The following is a 20,143-nucleotide window of genomic DNA, read 5'->3' on the forward strand; positions in this document are numbered from 1 at the left end:
TTTTAACAGTCTCAGCAACTCCATGGGTTATGTGTAAGAAAAGCCCATTAATGCAAGTAGACCCTGGCTTTGCTGGAGAGGGTTCTTCACCCTCTTGCAAAACTTCTTAAAAATCCATGATTTTTTTTTTTTTTAAGTGTGAAAAATGCTGTTCTTGGGTTATCTGGAAATAGTTCTCACCTTTGGAATAATACCGTTCGGCAGCGCTGGAGAAGCATAGCGCTCAAAATAGCAGCAGCTGCCATAGGCCGGGATGGAGCGGAGTCGAGTGAGTTGTGTTGTCAGTCATGGGAACATAAATCCAATTCCACCTGCAGATGAACATTCCCGAAATAGAAGAGGGTTGTCAACTAACAGAGGAGATGTATTGTGTGCATCTCTTTGGTGCACTGTTACTGCGCTCCCTTCGTACTGCATTAAGAAAAAAAAAAAAAAATTAAAAGTTGCTGTGGTTTAGCTGTAGCTCGAGAGAGGAACCACTTCCTACTCTCTTCAGTAAATAACAGCTGGGAGAGGTTGGTTGCCTAATAACTGTGTACGCTGTTGTTTTGTAGGTGAAATACAGTCGGTCTGCAGGCAAACCACCCCGGTGCAAAGGCGTGCTGCTCCCTCGGTTGGGGAGGGAAGTTCTGCTGGCCTGGGGAAGCCGCGAAGGGCTCCAGGAAGGGCGCCTGGGGAAGGCTGGTGGAGGGGCAGGAAATCTCGTCGGAGGCTTAACAAAGCCGGCTGGTCCTGGGGTAGGAAATTCGGTAGCAGCCCGGGCCGAGGGAGGGGCCGCAGGCTGGCAGGAGGGTTGCCGCTGCTGGAGGTGATGAAGTTCAGCGCCTTTCTGAATTTTTACCCGTGAGGATCCTGGTGAGCGCTCCTGAGGCATTTCAGGTTCAAAGTCCTCCCGTGCGCAGGCGTTTTCCCTGCAGTTTGAGAAGCCAAAGAGTCTCTGGTGCAGCTGTTTTTCTTTTAAGAGCTTCCTGAATCTGCTAGCTTTCTGCATTTAACCGTTTTTCCTTGATTTAATCATGTCATCCCCGAAGCTGTTGTCCCCTGCGTAAATAAAGCCTTCCTCCTTCATATTTTCCATGTGCGGACTGCTGTGATGTGCTGTAATTATGGGTTCGCGTTCCTGCGGGGACTGATTGTATCGCGCCAGCCCGAGCGCTAGTGGCCGTGGCTCGGGTTTTGGGCTGCCAGGCAGAGCAATGCGGCTGACTCCTGTTGAGAAGGTGTCCAAACGCTACTTCAATTTTTTTTTAAGTGCATACAAGGTAAAAATTAATCAAATGCAGTATTTTTTTTTTTTTTTTAAATCACTGCAAAAGGGCTCTCTGTTGGCTCCGTGTTTCTCTCCGTCTTTCTCCTGTTGGCTGCTTGCTTGCTGCGAATGGTATTGCACTGTAAATTCCCATTCCTTCAAACTCAAGAGACAAGGGACCTGCTGGCTTAACCTGTAGCCTTGTGCTGATTAAAAATAAAATGTAACGGCTGGGTGGGAAGAAGGCTGGTCTTGGGCATTTTCCACTTAATCCTGTAACAGTATTTGAGAGGCTTTTGTCCACAGCTTCTGTATTTGTTCTGCTTAATGTTGGCTGATACTTGAGCTTGCTTGCAGGTGGCATCTGACCAGGAGTATTTCCTCTTCCAAGTGCTGGTAGCACCGGGCAATCATAAGTTGTACAATTCCTAAAACTTTTTTTTCTTTACACTTTAAAATACTAGGCACTTCACCCTGGGGCCTGCATAGTTATGTAGACCAAACTTAAGCGAGATTATCAAAGTGAAAAGCCATTTTCACTAGCAGTGTTTAATTTTGTCTAACAAAAATAGAGGAGGATGAAAGTTGACAGTGCTCTTGGTTCTTACAGCTTCCTTCCAGGATAACGGCGTTATCCTTGTTAGCATCCTGATTTAAAGGGTTGCTGTGGAACTAGTTGTTGGAGTAGAAAGTTAAGGAGCGGGTGAACCTGTTACACGATCCACTACTTGTCCCCAGTGCCTGCGTGCGTTTCGTTAGGCCGTAGGAAACGAGCATGAGAAAGAGCTCGGGGAGCAGCGAGCTTGCTGGCAGGCTTGTCGCCGAGTGCTCTTTTCAAGGTTTTGCGAGCTGTATAAATGTGCTCGGAGAGAATGGATTCGTAAGCGAGAGCTCATAAATTCGTGACCTCTTTCACCAAGAGCTGGCAAGTACCTCTCCAGGAACGAGAGCTCGCTTGGTTCTTTGCATGACCAGGTTTACAGAAGATTCAGCTCTAATCCCTTTCCACAAATATTAGTTTGCTTTCCTGGCTTACCCGACACTGAAACAGATCTCATTAGGAGTGGGCTTTCTGTAGCATTTGAAGGCTTTTTCCGTTTTCTCCCGATAGTGGTTGCTGCTCCGGTCTTACGAGGATTGTCCATGCAATTCAGACTTCGTTAGCTGGTCTGAGCGAGGACAACCATGCTGCTGTACGTAGGTGCTACGAGGAGAGTTGAAATCGCGTTGCCACAAGCCAGCTTGGCTCTCGGGATGCTGCGGACTCCCGCTGTCGTCTTCTGTATGAAGTGAACCATGCTTGGTGTTTCAGCGGTGGAAGGAGCTTCGCCCTGCGTCGTGGGGGGCGCAGGTTCAGATGATCTGCGTTAATCCCGGTGGCTGGGCACCAACTTGCTTTGCAACATGCTCAGCGGGCTCCGAGGCACCCGAGGCACCGGCACGGTTCTGGCGTTGCACCCTGGCTGTGGGTGACGGGGGTCCCCGGGGGGTGCACGGGCCGGGCAGCAGCGATGCTCTGTCTCTGGGACAACAGATATCAAGAACTTCCCAAGTCTCTGACCCCAGATTTTTAGGAGCGCCAACATGATTGTAACGAGGCAGTTGAGATTTTTTTCAACGCCAGATTAGTAGGGAAGCAAACTGTTGCTTCTTAAGAAGCTTTCGATAAGAGATACAAAAAAGGGTTATTTAATAAAGTATTATTCGGATGCCCCTTTCTAAATATGTTTTTTAAAAAAAGGCCTATTTCTGTGATGCTCTCAAGCACAGCAAAGCTTTATTATGTGAGTAGTTTTGCTATAAATACAGGGGCTGGAGATTAAGAACAAGCGGTAAACGGCTCTGTAAACCAGCGAACACGCGTTTTGTGGTGCCATCTCATAGTCCTAAGTAATTTTTCTTAATATTTCAGAGTGTGAAGCTGCGTGTTGAAAGCATTGCCATTTTGTTATCCGCTGCTGCGGCTCACCTGGGCAGGGATGGTGCCGTGCCGTGCCGCCTGGGCTTTTGTCCTCGCGTCCGTGGAAAGACGGCGGGTCCGGTGCGGCCGGCGGGAGATGCCCGGTTCTGCGGAGGCATCTTCTGGCAGAGCGCAGCGCGTTTGCAGCGGGGTACGGGGCCTGGGGTTATCGCCTGAGGGGCAGAGCTTTAGCTTCAGAGTTTTTGGACAGAGTTTTAGCTTCAGGAAGCAGAGACTGATACGGTTGCTGACATGCTGCTGCCTTTTTCATGGAGTCTTTTAGACTTTTTTTACACTTTAATTTGTTTAGAACCTGCCTTTGAACACCAGGTCTGTTTTAACAGTTGTTTTTTTTTTTTGCCGGGGGGTGAAGTGATAAAGCTACTCAAAAGGCAGGGTTTAGTGAGGATGATGCAGATGGTGCTTCTGATGCAGGCTTTCTCCACGCTCATCCATGGAGTCTATGTACCTCTGGCAGCGAAGAAAAAGAACAATTTATGTCAATTTAAAACGATCTGGCTTAGTTCTGTTTTGTTTCACGTGTTATCTCATCAGGCTCCAGCTGCAGCACCCTCCCCTGTCTCCCTTACAGCTGCAGCCTCGGAGGCTTTCTCGGGAGGGGGCTCAAGGCGGACGCCCCCCGGACGGAGGCGCGTGGAAGGAGGGGCTGGGAACCTCCTGCCCATCCGGCAGCTGCGGGCTTTGCTCTCAGCAGTTGTCTCTGGATTTCAGCCCAGAGAGTCGGGTTGATACGAAAGGGAACAAACGCCTCTCTGTTCCAGTACGCGGGCTGGTAGATATTGCTGCCTCGTGGGCTGGACTGGAGTGAGTCTAGCGGGTGTCTTAATGCAGCAGATTTCTTGGAAGAGTAAGAGGACTTGACGTTTTGCATCTCGTCTTAGCGGTGCCCCTCTTTGTCTGACAGCCAGGTTGGAGCCGCAGCAGCTGATGGTGCTCAGAAGCTGCAGGTAGGAGGCCGGGCTGATGCAGGGCCGGCCCGTGCTGCGACTGTGCCTCCAGCCTGCCCGTCCCGGCCCAGGCGTGTAGCACGGGACGTCTGGCATCTCTTCCACGGGGCAGATGTGCCGCACAGGCAGCAGATGGTTAATGCAGCTCTGTTTCTATCTCGGGCTCTTGCTGACTCCCCAGTGTGCTGCTTTATCATGGAACGGGGTCCTGCAGGTGCACGTGGGGTTGGTTTGCCCTCCCAGCCTTACCAGGCAAGTAATGGGGTTGACACACGTTAAGTTTGCACCTTTCAGACTACGTAACTCTGCAGCCCTCGTGGCGAGCAAGCCCACAACGCCGCTGCTGCTTCTCGTTTTTAATGGCAGCAGCAGCTTAAAATGCCCCAATGTCTGTGAGCCCGTCTGATCTTGCTGCCTTCAGCGCGCTGCAGCGAATGCTCTTGCTGTTTGGACGAGAGAGGTTCGAAGAATAAATAGATGACTATTTCTAATTCTAATTTATATTGTTTCCTGTGAAGCTGTCCCCTCTGCAGGGGAAACACGGCAGAGCCATAACAGGAACAAGCAAACATCCCGCGCTTCCTGGTGACTGTAATGACTCTGCTGACTTGAAATGCATCATTGCTTTAGTCTATCACTAGCTGACTTTTATCTAGGGTGTTTTTTACTGTTAATGATTAGACATTAAACAGTTCCCTCTAGAAACAAGCTCTGCAGCTACTTGCCCTCGCGGAGCCTGCAGCATCTGTTGTCCTGCTGTTGCCATGAACACAGGCCGGGCCCCAGCAGCAGCCCTGTTATTGCCTGTGGCCCCTTGCAGCACCAGCTGTAGTTACCCAATTGTTTTTATCGCACCTTAAAGGAAACCCCAGCTTGCAAAAGCTTTACCTAAAATAATAGCGTTCATATTCTCCGTTCCCTTTGTGCTTTCTTCCATTAAATATTCTAGCGTGAGCTGGATGTTGCTCTTGTAATAGCTAGAGAGGGTTTCATCGCGGGTCAGGCCTCGGAGGGGTCTCGGTAGCCGCCTGTTGGCAGGGGTTGGCTGGCTGCTGGAGATGCTGAGGTGACTGCCTGTCATCATGAATTAAATGCTAAACTCGTATCTGGAGCTTCGGACACAATGCAATGTAAACATCAATGCGACGAGGATATTTACCCTTAAGTCAATGACAAATCTTGCCTGACGTCGGTGGAGCCAGGGTTTTATCAGAGGCGTTTTCAAAGGTATAAATTAAACATTGTGAAGGTTGCTGAAGAAAGGTTTATTAGGAAATCGCAGCTCTGTAATTGGGCCCTGGGCACATGCCCTCACCAAGCTCTGTTTTTTGTGTTTAAAAAGAAACACACCAAAGCAAAAAAAACCCTGTTGTGGTCTAAAACTCGTTGGGCTGTGTGTGCGTGAGGGTAGCGTTGCGGCTGTGGCTGCGACGAGGCCACAGAGCAAAGGGTTTGGGATCTTTGCACAGCCGCTTTCGTGTCCTGCCGTCGTCGCTCGTGCCCCGCGGGGCGGTGTTCGTGGAGCCGGCGCCCCTCAGGTCCTGCATGGTAAACCCGTGCCAAAGATTTCCTCGGTTTCCTTCTGGCTCTTGCGCGATGGGTCCAAATTCCGCATTTTCTTTTTCAGATTTCGTTATCTGCTGCTTGACAAAGGAATGCAATGCAGCAGTTTTCCTAACCTAAATAGTGATTCTGAATGACTGTATTTCCAGCTCCCCTTTAACTTGTACTTAATTTAAGTGTGTGGGCTTTTTAATTTGATCGTTGTGGGGAGGAACAGAAAATGAAATGCTGCAGATATGCCTTCCTCTTCCCTTTCTTTAGTTAAATCTGTCTTTGTCATTCTTTTTCTTTTTGACTTCCATGAGTTGCTCAAGCTATTTTTCTCTAGTTTCTTTTGTTGTAGCTTCTATATCGCAGTCTTACATCTTTAGAAATATATAATGCATGTATGTGACGGCTTCCTTGCCTTCACCGCATCGTTGTTGTCAGCATATGACAAATAACATGTGATTGATGGCTGACTAAGCATTCTGAATATTTCTTCATTCTTTGTGTGCCTAATGATATTTTTTTTCTCGCGCGCAGGGAGGCACGAGCGGATGGCATCTCTCGTGCCGACGGAGCCATCTTCAGACTCGGATATGAAATTGCACCGAGTGCGGACAGGTGCTCTGCCTCCCTGGCGGGAGTCAGCCTTAAAGCTGGCCGCCCATCATAGCTGCGACGCTGCTAATCGTTGAATCCGCGTGACGTGTCCCTCGTACTTACTGGGTGACTTTAAATAGTTCTGTAATAGCCAAGTCTAGCCTGGTTTCAAGCAGGGAGAAAATAGTGCCTGTGTCTGTCAGCATAAAAAGGGTCTTTGCAGCCATATGGCTACTATGTCTGCCTTCGTTAAACGAAAAAAAAAAAGGTGTGAGGTGCGTCAGCTGGTTGGATCAAAGCCTGATGTTCAGAGTAGCAGGCATTCCCTGCAGGAACGTTTTAATTGCTGAAAACTCTCTCCGTTTCCTTTTTCAGGAGAGCTGTCCTTTTTTCAAGCCGGAGAGCGCATCTGCCTTTGTGCTGGAGAAGGTGGCGTGAACGCGCTCTGAGCAGGTATGTTTATGCAGCAGTACACCACAAAGCCCTCCAAACCCTCTCTCCTGCCTCACGGGTAAATTTTCCACATCTTTGTATCCTTGGCTCCCCAAACCAGGGATATCGTGGGATATCAGGGATACAGCGAGGTGAGTAGTGTGAATGCGACAGCAGCACGCTCACAGTCCCCTTAGCGACAGTTTGACCAAGGTAGGGTGTTAAGTGTCTAAAATCGCCCCAAGGTCACACAGAAAGGTGAGACGTAGCTGTTCCCTCTAAGTTGGAATGGTTTTTCTGAATTACGTTCTTTTTCTGTGGTGACCGTTACCATATCACAGTATCACCGCTCTTTAGATGTTACAATATTCTCTGGGGAGAGACACAGTTGTGCCACGCATTATCTGCCATACAATTCCAGGTGAAAAGGTTAAAGTTTTGATAGGACGATATAAAGGTACCTTCAAAGTTATTCGTTAAAACTGACCTACCTTAAGAGCAGCTCTTCCAAAAGGCATTCACGCTTCCATCCTCAAAGCAATGTATCGGGCAGGGGAGCGTTAGCAGAGTTGCTTGTTGCTTCTGACTTGCCTCTGGGGCAGAAATTGTTTTTTAAGAGATGCCAAGAGCGTGTTGGTCTTCAGCGTCCTTCCCTGGGGCCGGCTGTGGAGCCTCCAAGAGAGGGCAGTGTGTCCCTGGCAGCTGGACCGCGCAGCATCAGCTGCCCGGCGCGCGCCTGCTGCTCGTCATCTAAGAAACCGCGTTAGTCTCCAGAACGCTGGAGAGCCCGAGTCCTTGAAACCATTTGAAATGAGTAATTGACTGGCAGACGCATTAGCAAATGTATTAGGAGCTGTGTATCGTCGTGTGACTATTGGTCCTTTCCCCAGACCGTGGCAGGGATACGGCAGCGCGTCCTCTTGCCTCACTTTCCTAAAAAAATGTCCCCCGTCTGTCCCACTTGCGTCATTTTGCCCTACTTTTTGCACTTGGTATCTCCTCCAAGAGGGGAACGATGTTCGTGGGATCAGCATAGAGCTTTGCTGTGAGTCAGAGTCAACTGGAGACTTAATTCAAAACAGAAGGAATTGGGGAGAAGAACAAAAAAAGGAAAACTAATGGAGGTTGTTATATCGTAATATTTTGCCTTAGGGCTCCAAACAGGAAACGCTTATGCCAGGCTCCATCTCAAAAGCAAATCTTTGCTCACTAACGAGGCAGATTTTTACTGAAGTAGGGAAGCATGCATCTCTTCCCCAGCCCAGTGTGCTTTTTTTCCCTTTTTAAGCTATTTCTGCAGCAGGGCCTGTGAAGGAGTTGTCGCTGCTGGGTTTGGCCTCTGTTTTCGGGACCCATTTGTGAACCCTGTCGTTTCGTTCAGCTCTGCGTGGTGAGCAACCAGCAGTTCTCTGCGGCCCGGCAGGGCGCTCTCAGCACCTAGCTGGTGTTTAGGAAGCGGTTTTTAATCCTGTCAATTTTTGCCCAGTTCCTGAAGCTACGTGAAGCCACCTTTACTGCTGACGTACGTCTTGCAGAAACGATGCTGCCCTGGCCTAGTAATCACTGATACATCGAGAGCGCCCTGTTTCCCAGGGTTCGTTAAGTTTAGGTTTTTTATTAATTGACTGTATAAAATTGCTTGATAGCCCCTAGAAGATAGGGCGCTTGTATAACGTGGAAGCACACTGAAATAACCTCAAAAGTTGCTTTGAGATAAAAACCTATCCCAGGAGAAACATTCACGTTTAAGACAAAACTATTAACCTTGCTTCTAAATCCCTCCTCAAGGCATTTGTCTTCTTTCCCTTCTCGCTGTCTGAAGTGGCAGAAGGAGGTGAACTTGACCCATCGGGTAGGAAAGGGGGGAAGATCCCCTCCCTGGGGCGTGCTTTATTGCTAGCTCGCAAGCAATGCTAGTTTGTCATTATTTTTTTTTGTTGTTGTTGGGGGCTTTTAGTTATTTGAAGTCAACAGCCTGTTGATGTTTAGGATTTGTTTTACTGCAACAGTTCCTGAATTGTTGGTGCAGCCTATGAAAATAGCTATACTTTATGCCGCTCAGCTGCTTGTCATAATATTTAAAAGCAAATGCCTGCGCACTTTTATAATGGCACTTTAAGAATTATAAACCTCAGCATCCCATCTGTGTTTCACTCTGGTATTTACAGTGTAATGAATTCTCCCTGGCTGCTTCAGCTGGATACTCTTTCACCTCCTCTTCCTGTTGCGAGCAGTTGTTAAGTTGGTGTACATTTTAAAATTCCTCCGATTTTTAGGAGGTTGTCAGCGACATAAAAGAACTTCTTGTGTTGCTTATTTGCCTGGCAGAGGCATTGAGCCAATCTGGTTACGTTAAACCTAAGCATCCTTGGGGTAAAGAAGTGTATTGTCACTGGTTTGATCGGTTTATAACAGCTGGAAGCATTTGCTAAAACTGGAAGAATTTTTTTTTTTAGGAATAAGCTTTCTCTATAAGCAAACATTTTTTGCTGCAGACATAGAGATTTTTTTGTTGCTATTCTTAATTTGTCCTCTAAAAGGAGGAAAAGGTGATTTTTTGGATGAAAGTAAGTTGGAAAGTCCAGAAACATATCTAGTGTATCTCCTAGCAAAAGCAGGCTGTTGCTATAGCACATTTTTGTTCCATTAGTGCTTGTACACTTTTAAATTTAATTTTCCAAACAGCTTCAGGAAATTGGCATCCCATAAGTAAAACTTTTAAAAATAGCTCTGTTGCTGCTGAAATAAGTCCTGTTATTTCCACGGACTGCTGTCCTGGGTGTATTACTGGCTCTCTAAAACCTTGGAAGTGTTTAACGAGATACTGCTGCGCAGAGTTGTAACCCCGAATATTTACTGAGGCATTAGTTTGTCCCGTTTCTTTAAAGAATGAACTCTTCCAAATGGAATGCTGCTGTCTGCAGGGTTTATTTTAAACTTTTTCCTCTTTTGCTCAGAGGAAAAACAAAGCCCGAGTAGGAATGCGTGATGGTGCAGTAACTGTCCTGAATACCCCGGGCTGCTCAGCAGACGCTCGGCTTGCTGCGCAATGGCCGGGTGGGTAAACACGGTGCCCGTGTACCGTGCTGCGCTGCTCCGTGCTAGCCCGCCTTGTTCACCTCTGCTCCTTCTCCGTAGATCGATGAGCGTTGAAGGCATTTCACACTTAAACTTCAGTTACGAGTTACTCTTTTTACAGGCCTAGAGTTGCACCTTCCCCATGTGAAACCGCTCGTGCACAGACGCCTTTGCGCGTGACGCTGGGGTGCCGGGCTGCTTTCTGTCCTCCAGCAGCACAGCTGGAGCAATGCTTCCCCCGGCTCCGCTCGGGGACCCTGAAGGAGCTGAGCTTCGCGGGAGCAGCTGCGGGTCAGGCTTCGCCTTTGGAGGGACTTCAGCTACACGTGTAGTACCATGGGTGCCGTCAAATGGTTTCGGGGGCTCTCGAGCTTGAAGCGCAGATCCCTTGAGGTGTGAAGCGCTGCGGGACGTAGGGAAGGCCCCTTTTGCTTGCCTCTCCTCCAAGCCTTCCCTTTTTAGGACTTAAAAAATGTTCCAGAGCAAGTTGCCAGAACAGACTTCCTAGCAACTTCACAATTAGCGATTTGCTTCCAAAAGCAAATGTGCGCTGGCTGTGGCAGCTGTTACTTAGCAAAAATCCTGGGCCGTGTGCTGGAAAATGGCAGGAGTTCTGTGGACGGGGAAAAAAGAATCTGCTCATCCCTTGGAGGAATTAATGGGGAAAAGTTACGCTTTACAAGCTCTCTCTTTACCATGGATATTTTGCATTGGTTGTCCAGATGCAATTGTTTGATAATGATTTACTATTTATAGGTATATATTTTTAGAGACATGACAAAGTCTACCTCTGGATCACGAGCTTTTGCCTATTAGTGCTAAGTAGCACAATTAAGGCCGGCGTTGGTTATCCCATTAAGCTGATTTAATTTCGAGTGTGAGCTGAGCAACTTCACCTTCAGTAACGCGTTTCTCTCCCTTTAACTTCGCTACCACGTCAGCACTGGGGGAACCTGAAGGTCTGGCGTGGGTCTGCGCCCTGCTTGCCCGGAGCGAGAAGACGCGCGATGCTGCGCAGCAGGTTGTTACCTCGGAATTGCAGCACTGCTCTGAATCACGGTCCCGTGCTGATGCATCTGGGTGTCGGTTCGTTATCTGTCGGTCAGCAGTACCTGCCAGGAATGCTTTCATTTAGCCCCGTGGTACGGCATGTAACAGTTCCCGAGCTTAGGGATCCATCAGGCATCTTAAAAGGAGCCTTTTGCTCTTTGACAGCTTCATTTTCCATGAGCTGTTCTGCGTTACCTAATGGCGCTGAACGAGGTCGCGTCGTCCACTGGGCCGGGGAGGCCGGAGCTCCGGACCAGCCCCGCCGCCGAGCTGCCTGCTGCATCGCGCTGCTCGTGTCGGAGCAGGGCTCCCTTCTGGGAGGGGAATATCGAGGCTGTTCTGCGCAAAAGGCATGCTGACTGGCTCTGTTTTTTCTAAAACGCATGGGCTCTTTGGTGCTCGAAATCTTTGAACTCCGATAGCAAAATGAGCAGACTGCAGGCTGGAGTTAGCCTTTAGAGCCTGTGCAAATGCAGTTTTTTCTAGTTCTCACTTTAAAACACCCAAGTCAGGTTGTCAAGAACATTGCAAATGAAGGGCGACGTGCCGAGGTTGGTGTCTTGTTCACCGTATCGATGCAGCATCTTTGACTTTCACGCTTTGCCACGTGTTCGAGCATTCTTTAAAAATCCTAAGGACTAATAACACAATCAGCAGTCACTCGCTACGGCAGGATGAGGTTTTGAATCTTGTATTCCTAAGTTTCTCTCTAATCTTTTCATAGAACTTTTTGCTAATCACAGTTGGAATAGCTGATAGCCTCGGCCGCCTGCCTGCTCCACGATCTGCCGGATCTTGGAGTGTCCGAGGGACGTATGGCAAGTTCCTCCTGCCGGTGAGCTGGCCGATCCTCGTGGAAAGGCTCTGCTGCAGAGACTGCCTCCCACGGCGTTCCTGGCACCGCAGGCTTTCTGGTGGGCTGGAATGGATGATCTGGCAGCTGCAGGCTCCGGCCCTGGGAGATGCTTTGCATTACCAACTGTTGCCGCTTCCAGTTAGTTCGGAAAGGAATTCCCCTCCTTGCTGCCCACAGTCACTCCAGGTATCTCTTAAAGCGCTGGTACTTGCATTGCTAGCCGCTTGCATGTTTGCAGAGGAGGCTTGAGCAGAGGGTTCTGGCCCGCGCCGTAAACGGGGCATAGGTCAAGAAGGTCCAAACAAGACAAGGGTTTATTCCAAACCTGTTGGTGTGACAAATTCCCGTGACGAGTAGCTGTTTCTAATGAGAGTGGTAGAGCCACTCCGAGTCTCGCAGGACGACTTTTAGGTTCTTGGTTCAGGCGTTGTTGCCAGCAAGTGCTGGTGTGCAATATCCGCCTGGAGGAAACGGCAGCCTGCTTATCGGCGGGGTAGGAAACGGTACAAGTGGGAGATAGGGGAGTGTCTGCTGTGAGCCCGGCCGCCGGTGCGCGGGGAGGTATGCGCTAAATAGCGAGTGCTGTACATCGTGTGTCGGGGGCCCGCTGACTTACCGAGGGCCTTTCGCCAGCTGGGAGGTGCCGGCCGGCGCGGCCTGATGAGGAGCACTCCGCTTAATTTACCTCCTTGGCTCCAGCGGTCTTGTTTTCGATGTCAGTAAACATGAGTGTGTGCGGTCACGCTGCCGGGTATCGTGTTCTTTACCTTTGCACTGGGAGAAGCGTGGAAGGAAGGAGGGGGCAGAGTTTATTCCAGCACGCTGAGGTCAGGCTTGTTTTCCCTCTTTGAGCAAGAACAGAGCAGCCCCTGGAGTCAGATTCTGCAAGCCTATAAACAAAAGGCTCGTTTCTGCGGAAAGCCAAAGATGGTATTGTGTTCATCTGGAAAGTTGTTGGGTTGTTTTTTCCCCTGCTGCAAACTGTTCCTCGTGTACTAACTGCCAGCTCCAAAGTCTGGGCAGGAGAAATGCCGATGGTGATAACTGGGCATCGTTTGGGGTGTCTGCAGAGCTGGCACTGATTGCAAACCGGAGGAGGGGGCAGCTGCTCCTGCAGCGGTGCTGGCCCGTGCGGCGTGACTCCTGCCTCGCAGGTAGCCTTCCAGCAACGGGCCAGCCTACGGGCACGTCTCCTGCCCAGCTTTGCAGAGGCCGCGAGCCAGCGCTGCAGGGAGGGACGCTCTGGGATGATGGGGTGTTAAATCTCCGTGCAGAGCCGGAGCTGTGTGGCGGGGGGGGTGGTGGTCCCGCCTGCTGCATGGGGGCTGCTCGGGGACTGCCTGCAGCTGCGGAGCCTTCTGCTCCGGTTCTGGAATAGTCCTCAAAGTAGTGCCTGCAGAAAACCTAAACAGCTCTTCAAATGGTGACTGATTTAAAATTTAAACATTGGCAGTCCAGAAGTCCCTGTGTTGCTTTTAAAACAAAAGAAAAAGAAAGAGCAATCAAGAAGGCAGGTGCATTGACAAAGTTCAAGGAAGACCAATGCAAATAAAAATAATGTGTGTAACGTCATTTCAGGTTTTCACTTTAGTTACAGCTTCAGGCCTTCATTTAGTCAAAAGGTAGATTTGATTTTGGGTGGCTTCCCTTTAAATGAGGCGTCGAGCTCTCTCCTGCAGCTTGGAGGTGGCGTCCGATTCCCGTAGCAGCTCGGCATTTATCAGCTCTTACAGAGCACCAGAGGCACTTAAACAACTGCACATACTTCCCGGGGCCAAGCTACTTGCTATTTAAATCTGTTTGCAATTTAGAAGCCGTAATTATTTTTTCACACTGTGAAATCACATATAGCTGGAAGAGTTGGGAGGCAGTGGAGGGGGGATTGCAGCTGAAGGCTGGCTCAGGGCAGCCTGGGATTTATGGGGGCAAGTTCATCTTTGTCAGCAATTAGCAGGGTATTGGGAAAGTCGTCTTCATTCCTTTCCCTTACAAAAGGCACACCGTCCTGTAGGGAAAGGGCTGAAGAGCGTATTGACTTTCTGAGGGCTGAAATTCCTCCAGACGCTCATCGCACCCCCTCGCTGCAGAGGCTCGCTAACCCCTGCTGCAGGAGAGGCAGGAGCTGCATCTCCTTGGGATGGAAATGCCTCCTTGGAGGCAGAGCGAGGGGATCGCGGAGAGCGCTGCCCCTGAGGGCTTGCTTCCCCCTGTCCCTGGTGGCCCTTCTCACCTGCAGGGCCTTTCAGATGCTGCTGCCCTTGTTTTTCAGCTCCACAGTCCTGTGCGTGCTCCTTGCCTGTCTCCCATGCTTTATCCTGGGAGGGGCATGCCACTCGACTGACAAAATCCCCTGCATTTCAGTCCCTTCGAGTTTATTACTGAATTCTGAAGGGGGATCAGGCAGGCCCCTGCTGCTGTAGCAGGAATGATCGCAATGAGCGAGGCCCCAGCCTTGGCATTTGCTATTTCGGGCCGGGAGGAAGGCGCTGGCTCCTCTCCACCTGCTCTGCCCGGCGCAGCTCTGCTCCGGCCGAAGCCCCGGCGGGGTCCGGGGCTGCCTCGCGGACGATGCTGCCGAAAGCTTGGGTTGCTGGTCCCGGAGGAGGGACGGGTCGGTGGCGGTGGGCTCGGAGCCCGTCCGAGGCCGATTGCAAACCCTGCGCCGGTTGCTCTGCGTCCGAAGTGTTTGCGCTTTTACCCCACGCTCCTTTTTGGTCTCTTGCTCTCCTAACCTAACACAAGTTGTGTTTCATCGTAAGGCTTTTTCTCTTGCTCTCGCCTTCATATTTGTGTGGATAGCTGGCATTTGCCACTCTTGTTTGGAATATGGTAGTTGTGAGAATTGCTATTCTCAAAAAAAAAAAAAAAAAATTATTTAAAAATGATCGTTTTGGCAAGAGGGCTATTTCTCACCCTTTGATTTACTGAAATCTGAGGAAGATAGAGGTGAAAGGGGCAAGGCAAGCCATGGCCTAAACCCCAGTGGAGACTAAATGACGTGGGTTTTACTCCTTTTAAAAAAAAAAAAAACAAACTTGTTTGTGTTCAGGCAGTAAGTGGAGAAAACAAGCAAGGTTGGATTTCAGCTCAGATGGTTTCTTGGAATTAATCCCTCGCTCTGGCTCCCAGCAGCTCTGACTTCGGTGCGGTGAGCGGGGCTGACCGGAGAGGGTTGAGCAACGCCTTACTGGTAAGCAGGAAGGAGGACGTCCCGCGGAGCCGGGTAACGCGGGGTGCCAGGGGAGCATCCCAACATCTCAGAAAGCTAAACACGACTCGCTTTTTCTCAGGGTGTTTTTAATGCTTTCTGAAGGCCAGCTCATTCCTAGACCTTTTTTTTCTTTTTTTTTTTTTTTTGTGCTCGTTTCCTGAAGACTAAGCTTGGCGGTGTTTAGCCAGAGGACTCCTGGCTTCTTCGCTAAAACGCTGCTATACAGCATTCCCCCCAGAAATATGAAGGTGCAAGCACCTCTTCCACCGTGGGGGACTTACGCTCAGCATCTGTTGGCTGTAGTCCCGTAGTTAGACTGCGGTGGAATCTAGAGCAGCATATTCGAGTGAGCTCTCATCCCGTGGCTGAAACATTCGTTATCTCCAGTTTCAGGTTATTTATAAAAACAAATGAAAATGGGTTCCCTGTCAGTGTGTGTCTGTTGTATGCAACAAAATAAAGATGTGCTTGGAAAAGCTGTAAAATGCAAACAAATCGATGTTCATTTCAAAACGTTCCTGGGACATGGAGTTCTTTGGTATGGAAAATTGGTATCAGTAAAAACCGACAACTGCAGGGAAGGCAGTGCCTGCCTTATTACACTAATGATTGAAGTAAATATTGCTGTGATAAACTTGCAGTCAACGGAGTAAAATACATTATTCCAAATTACAACTTCATTAATAATGTACCATCTGTTTAGTATATCAGTGATGGATCTCCTGAATTCCCGTTTCCTTTCCAGAAGGAATCGTAACTGGGATCCCCGGCAGCAGGCGCGCCCTCCGAGACGGTAGCCGAAACTGCTCCACTGCAGGAAGAAGGTGAGCGAGAACACCTCTACCCTTGTGAAACTGGCCCTATCGTTTCATCGTTAATTTGCCTTCCATCGATGGTTGTGTTTTACCCGCTACAGCGGGGAAATGCCGCAGCAGATAATACCGTGGTGGTGGCGGCTACGTTAGCTCTTCCGAGGTGCTCTTCCGATCTGACTCGTCGTGCTCCTGCCGGTCTGAGACAAAGGCTGGCGATTACGCGCTGCCCACACGGAGCCACGTTCTGCTCGTTATGTAACAGTAATCCACCTCCTTAATTAGGGGAGAAGATCTCTAGATTCCAGAGAAGACATGTCCCTCTTAGTCAGAAGGCGTGAGGTGTGTGTGTGGGAGCCTTGTTCTCGTTGGGAGCCGAGGGAAGCAGCAGGCTGTAACTGCTGTAGCTGGATGATGAAGTGCAGTTTCCTTTTTTATCTAGCCTTTGCTGGAACGTACGTACGTGTTAACCAGTAGCACGCGAGCAGGAGGTGCTGCAAATGATGGCTTTTTTATTCTGTGTAATAGCGGCTTTGCTCTGCGCTGGAGTATTAGATGCTGCAAATGTCCTGTCTTCTCCCTGCCCTCGAAGCAGAACGGTCAGGGTAGAGGCGGGAGCTTCCACACGTGATTTAAGGTGCGTGCCTCGCTTGTCCTGTGCTGCTTTCTCTCGTCTTTGGCTTCACATTGATCCCGCTGAAGCCATTACTTTCTGGAAATATGTGACGAGGCAAAACCGTAATGGTTTTTGTCCATTCTGCTGAGGACAGCTCTTGCAAATCACCTTGTATTCCATTAAAATTATTAACTCGTCAGTTCCAATCTTCCCTATACAAACAATCAACGCTAAAACATTGTCTGGTAGTGCTGACTAACCAATCCTGTAATTACTAATCTCCAGTTAATGAAGCAGCGTGGTGATTAAAGCCTCATGCCTTTTCTATAGAAGAAATAAGCTAAATATCAGTTGTGCTGTTCTAAATTGCCCTGGAACTTGGTGTGATCTCAGAGCACAGCATAAATCATAGCGTTGTTCTGGAAGTTTTAGACCAGTTTGTCCATTTTGTTGATATTTTCCCTGTGTGCCCCCAAATGCAATATTTAAATTTGATTTAAACTGGAACGATGCCTGTTGCTGTAGTTTACTTTCTAGTAAGCCTCACTGACCTCACTGCGTAAAGGAGATGGGCCACATCGGGCAAGTAAACTTTAGGAAGGAAATGATGGTGAGATTAAGCGTGGCATTCGCTCTGCTCCGACTTCCTAGAAATAACATTTCACCGGCGCGTTTCCACCGCTTCCTTTTCCAAAACAGTTTCTCCAGTTTTTCACACAACCTTGTCTTTACGCATCTTTTTCTTCTGAGGTCTCGAATCCCGCCTGCCGTACAGATGGCAGTGCTGTGGCATCACGCGTGACACGACGCAGTTGGGTCTAACCACATCCCATTTGTCCATCATCGCCCCGCTGGTCACCAGATGCTGACTTTTCAGTGCAGCTGCTTACATGAAATACTTAGAAATCTTTTCAGTAGGCTTTAAAGAAATGATATCTGTTGCTGCTTGGAACACTCAATAGCTGAAAATTTCACCGGGGGATACGGGCTGCCGTACGCGAGCGTTGGTGTCGCCGGTAATCGTTGGCGTGAGCGCTTGCCGAGGAGCCTCAGCAGTCCCTTCGGGCATCGCAGTCCTTTTGTGAAATCCTATATTTCCTGTCCCACGGGTGAAAGAGCAGCAAGGTAAAAGAACTTAGGCTTGGTGAGATGACAAACCCATAGCTGGGAATAGAGTATCGTGCTCACATACCCCTGTTGTCCTAGAGATGGATTATCTTTAGATCAAGGGTGCTGTATTTCAAAGAGGCGAAGGAGCGTTGCTTGCTTGCTGTTACTGCGCCCGTTGGGATGGAAGGGGCAGGAGGCTGAGCGCGTTTCGAGCCTCCCCGGTTTCGGGAGGCGTTCGACGTCCGCGCTGGGGCTTTGGGGCGAAGCGGGCCAGGCTGACGCTGCTTCGGGGCAGGAGGGAGAGCCGGAGAGGGGACCAACGGTTGCTGCAGCTGCTCGGAGGAGTCGAGATCTACGTGACTCCAAAGCCAGCCGTGCTCTGTTTCCACGGGTGTCGCAGGGAGGCTTTTGGAGGTGGAAACGGTGGCTAAACGCCCGCCTTTGTGCCTTTTGGGCATCTTATCTGCTGAAACCCAGTTCAGAGGGAAAAACCACATCGGGAGCGGCTGCCTGCAGTGAGCCGCTCAGAACTGCAGAGGTCTCTCTTAAGCCACCTAAGCCTTTGGAGTGTTTCACATTTGAAAGCTGTTGTTATGCTGTGGCCTTTTAATATTAAATAATGTACATACATTTTAATGAAGCAGGCTGTCGCGCTGCCATTGCTTTAATTCCAGCTACAGCTGACGCCGGGTCCGGCCAGCCCAGCGCAGCGAGGCACAAGAGGGGATGCGACTCCTTACGGGTCTCCCTGGAGCGCCTGGGAGTCAGCCTAGGCTTTGCAAGGAGGAGGATGGCTTTTCCTGCTGCTCTTAGCCCTGAGCCTGGCTCCGCAGAGCAATCCCGCTCTAGAGATGCCTACAAAAAGCGAGGTTTCTGCCGCCTCGCCGGCCCGGCGGTGGGTGTCGGCAGATGGCAGCACCCTGCCCTGCGCCGGGTGTTATTTCTGGCCGGGAGATTCCTCGGTCCCCTGGATTCAACACCGCAGTCTAGACTTACTGACAGACAGGATTCTTCTCCTGTTAGGTAAGCAAGATGTAGACGCCCATTATGCAAATTCCCAGCCATAGTGTCCCTCGGTAACATTTTTCAAATTGTCTAAATAAGGTGCTGTTTCATACAAAAATTTGTCGGAAGACTTTTGGGCAGCTTTCAGCTGCCTTGCCCTCTAGGCATGATTTTTTTCCTTGAAGATAGGTAATCGGTGCAGACTGCGTGCTTTTTGCCCTTAGCGGCTGTCCAGAGGTGGAACAGGAGGAGGAGGCAGGCTGCATAAAGAGCTCATGTTGTTCAAATAAGAAACTTCACGGCCAGTAGCTCTTGTCCCCGTCGCTGCAGGGCTGTTCATACAGGCATCTGCACGGATTCTAGTCAATAAAACATCGTTACACAGACTTAACGGGCCTTTTTCTGGTTTCTGAGCGCCGGCAGCGTACATCCCGGGGAAGGGGAGGGTTAGAGGGTATACAGTGACCCATCGGGCTGTCAGGTCTGGACAGAGGTGTTGCCCTGCTCAGTGGCTGGTGTGACTCACGCCCTTCGTGTCCGAGGCCGAAGGAGGTGGGAATTGATCTCGACTGATTGTGCAAAGTGGTTGGAAATGTCTGTGGCATTTTTACTCTTTTTTTTTTTTTTAACAGAGAAAATAAATGAGCCTTTCAGGCCCGATGACTACTGACTTATTCTCGCAGCTGTAGACCAGAGAAGCTCTTGTCATGTAGTTGTTACATGAGCACTGATTTCTGAGCACTTAGTATTTCTTCAAATGTTTTATAATGTGGTTCCGTAACTAATATCTGTCTGTCTGCCCCCGATCTGAAGTTGCTTTAGACTCTCCAAGCCTCAGAGCACGCAGTTTGACACAAATAGCTGGGAAGCGATGACTGGAGGCTTAATAAGATGCTCGTTGGGTCAGTATCTGGCAGCCAACCAACAAGGCAGATTTTCAAATTGCTGTTAGTCCTGCATGGTGATCACATCTCTTCTCAAGAAAACATTGGAAAGCTTCCTAATCTTGAATTCACTGCGCAGGCACGTGATTTTCTGGGAATTGGCTTGAATGCGCTGCAGAATGGTTCATAAATACCTACATGGCCTAATATTAGATGATGGAAAAACAAGTACAGCAGGGGTTTTGTCTGTTTTCTTCGTGGTGGCCCTTCAGCCGGCCCTGGTGGCCTCTCTTTTATACCAGCAGCTGCCAGCTTTGATGATGCTTCTGTTCCTTACCTATCTAAGAAAGGAAAACAGGCTGTATTTTTTTAAATTGCAATGCTACTCGTGTTTTACCGAGTATTATTTGTTTTGGGGCATAGTTAATTCATGAAAGATATTTTTTTTTTTTTAGCTGTTTTCAGGGGAAATGATAACACACTATGCCCTGTGGTGTCTGCAGAGCTGTGGTGTTTGGATGTTGAAGCTGATGTTGACAGCCAGGAGCAAGACTTTGTCCTTCGCTGCCCTCGCGGCGCTGGGTGGGACTCTCCCTTCCCGTCGTGCTGGCCGCGATCCCGTCCCTTCCCGCGTGGGAAGGCTGTCCTTCAGCCGCCTCCCGACACGGGCTCTGCACCCGAACGGCTGATTGCAGCCCCCGGTGACTGGCGATACCATCTTTCATCTGCAGCTTCCCAATGCATCTCTGCTCTGGGGACCTTGC

General features: G+C 49.5%; 1 protein-coding gene across 4 annotated transcripts in view; it reads left to right on the forward strand.

The window, feature by feature from the left end:
• Positions 1-20,143, forward strand: part of GNG7 (G protein subunit gamma 7) — a 79,781-nt gene that overhangs the window by 8,836 nt on the left and 50,802 nt on the right. For 3 of the 4 annotated variants that reach the window (XM_082331427.1, XM_082331425.1, XM_082331426.1), the window contains exons 2-3: positions 6,701-6,778; positions 15,698-15,776. The gene's annotated coding sequence lies outside the window, so the exon portion shown is untranslated. The remainder of the gene's footprint in view (positions 1-6,700; positions 6,779-15,697; positions 15,777-20,143) is intronic. The other variant, XM_082331428.1, reaches the window with a different exon arrangement.

Source organism: Platalea leucorodia, assembly GCF_965183815.1.
Source record: "Platalea leucorodia genome assembly, chromosome: 21".
Lineage (NCBI taxonomy): Eukaryota > Metazoa > Chordata > Aves > Pelecaniformes > Threskiornithidae > Platalea > Platalea leucorodia.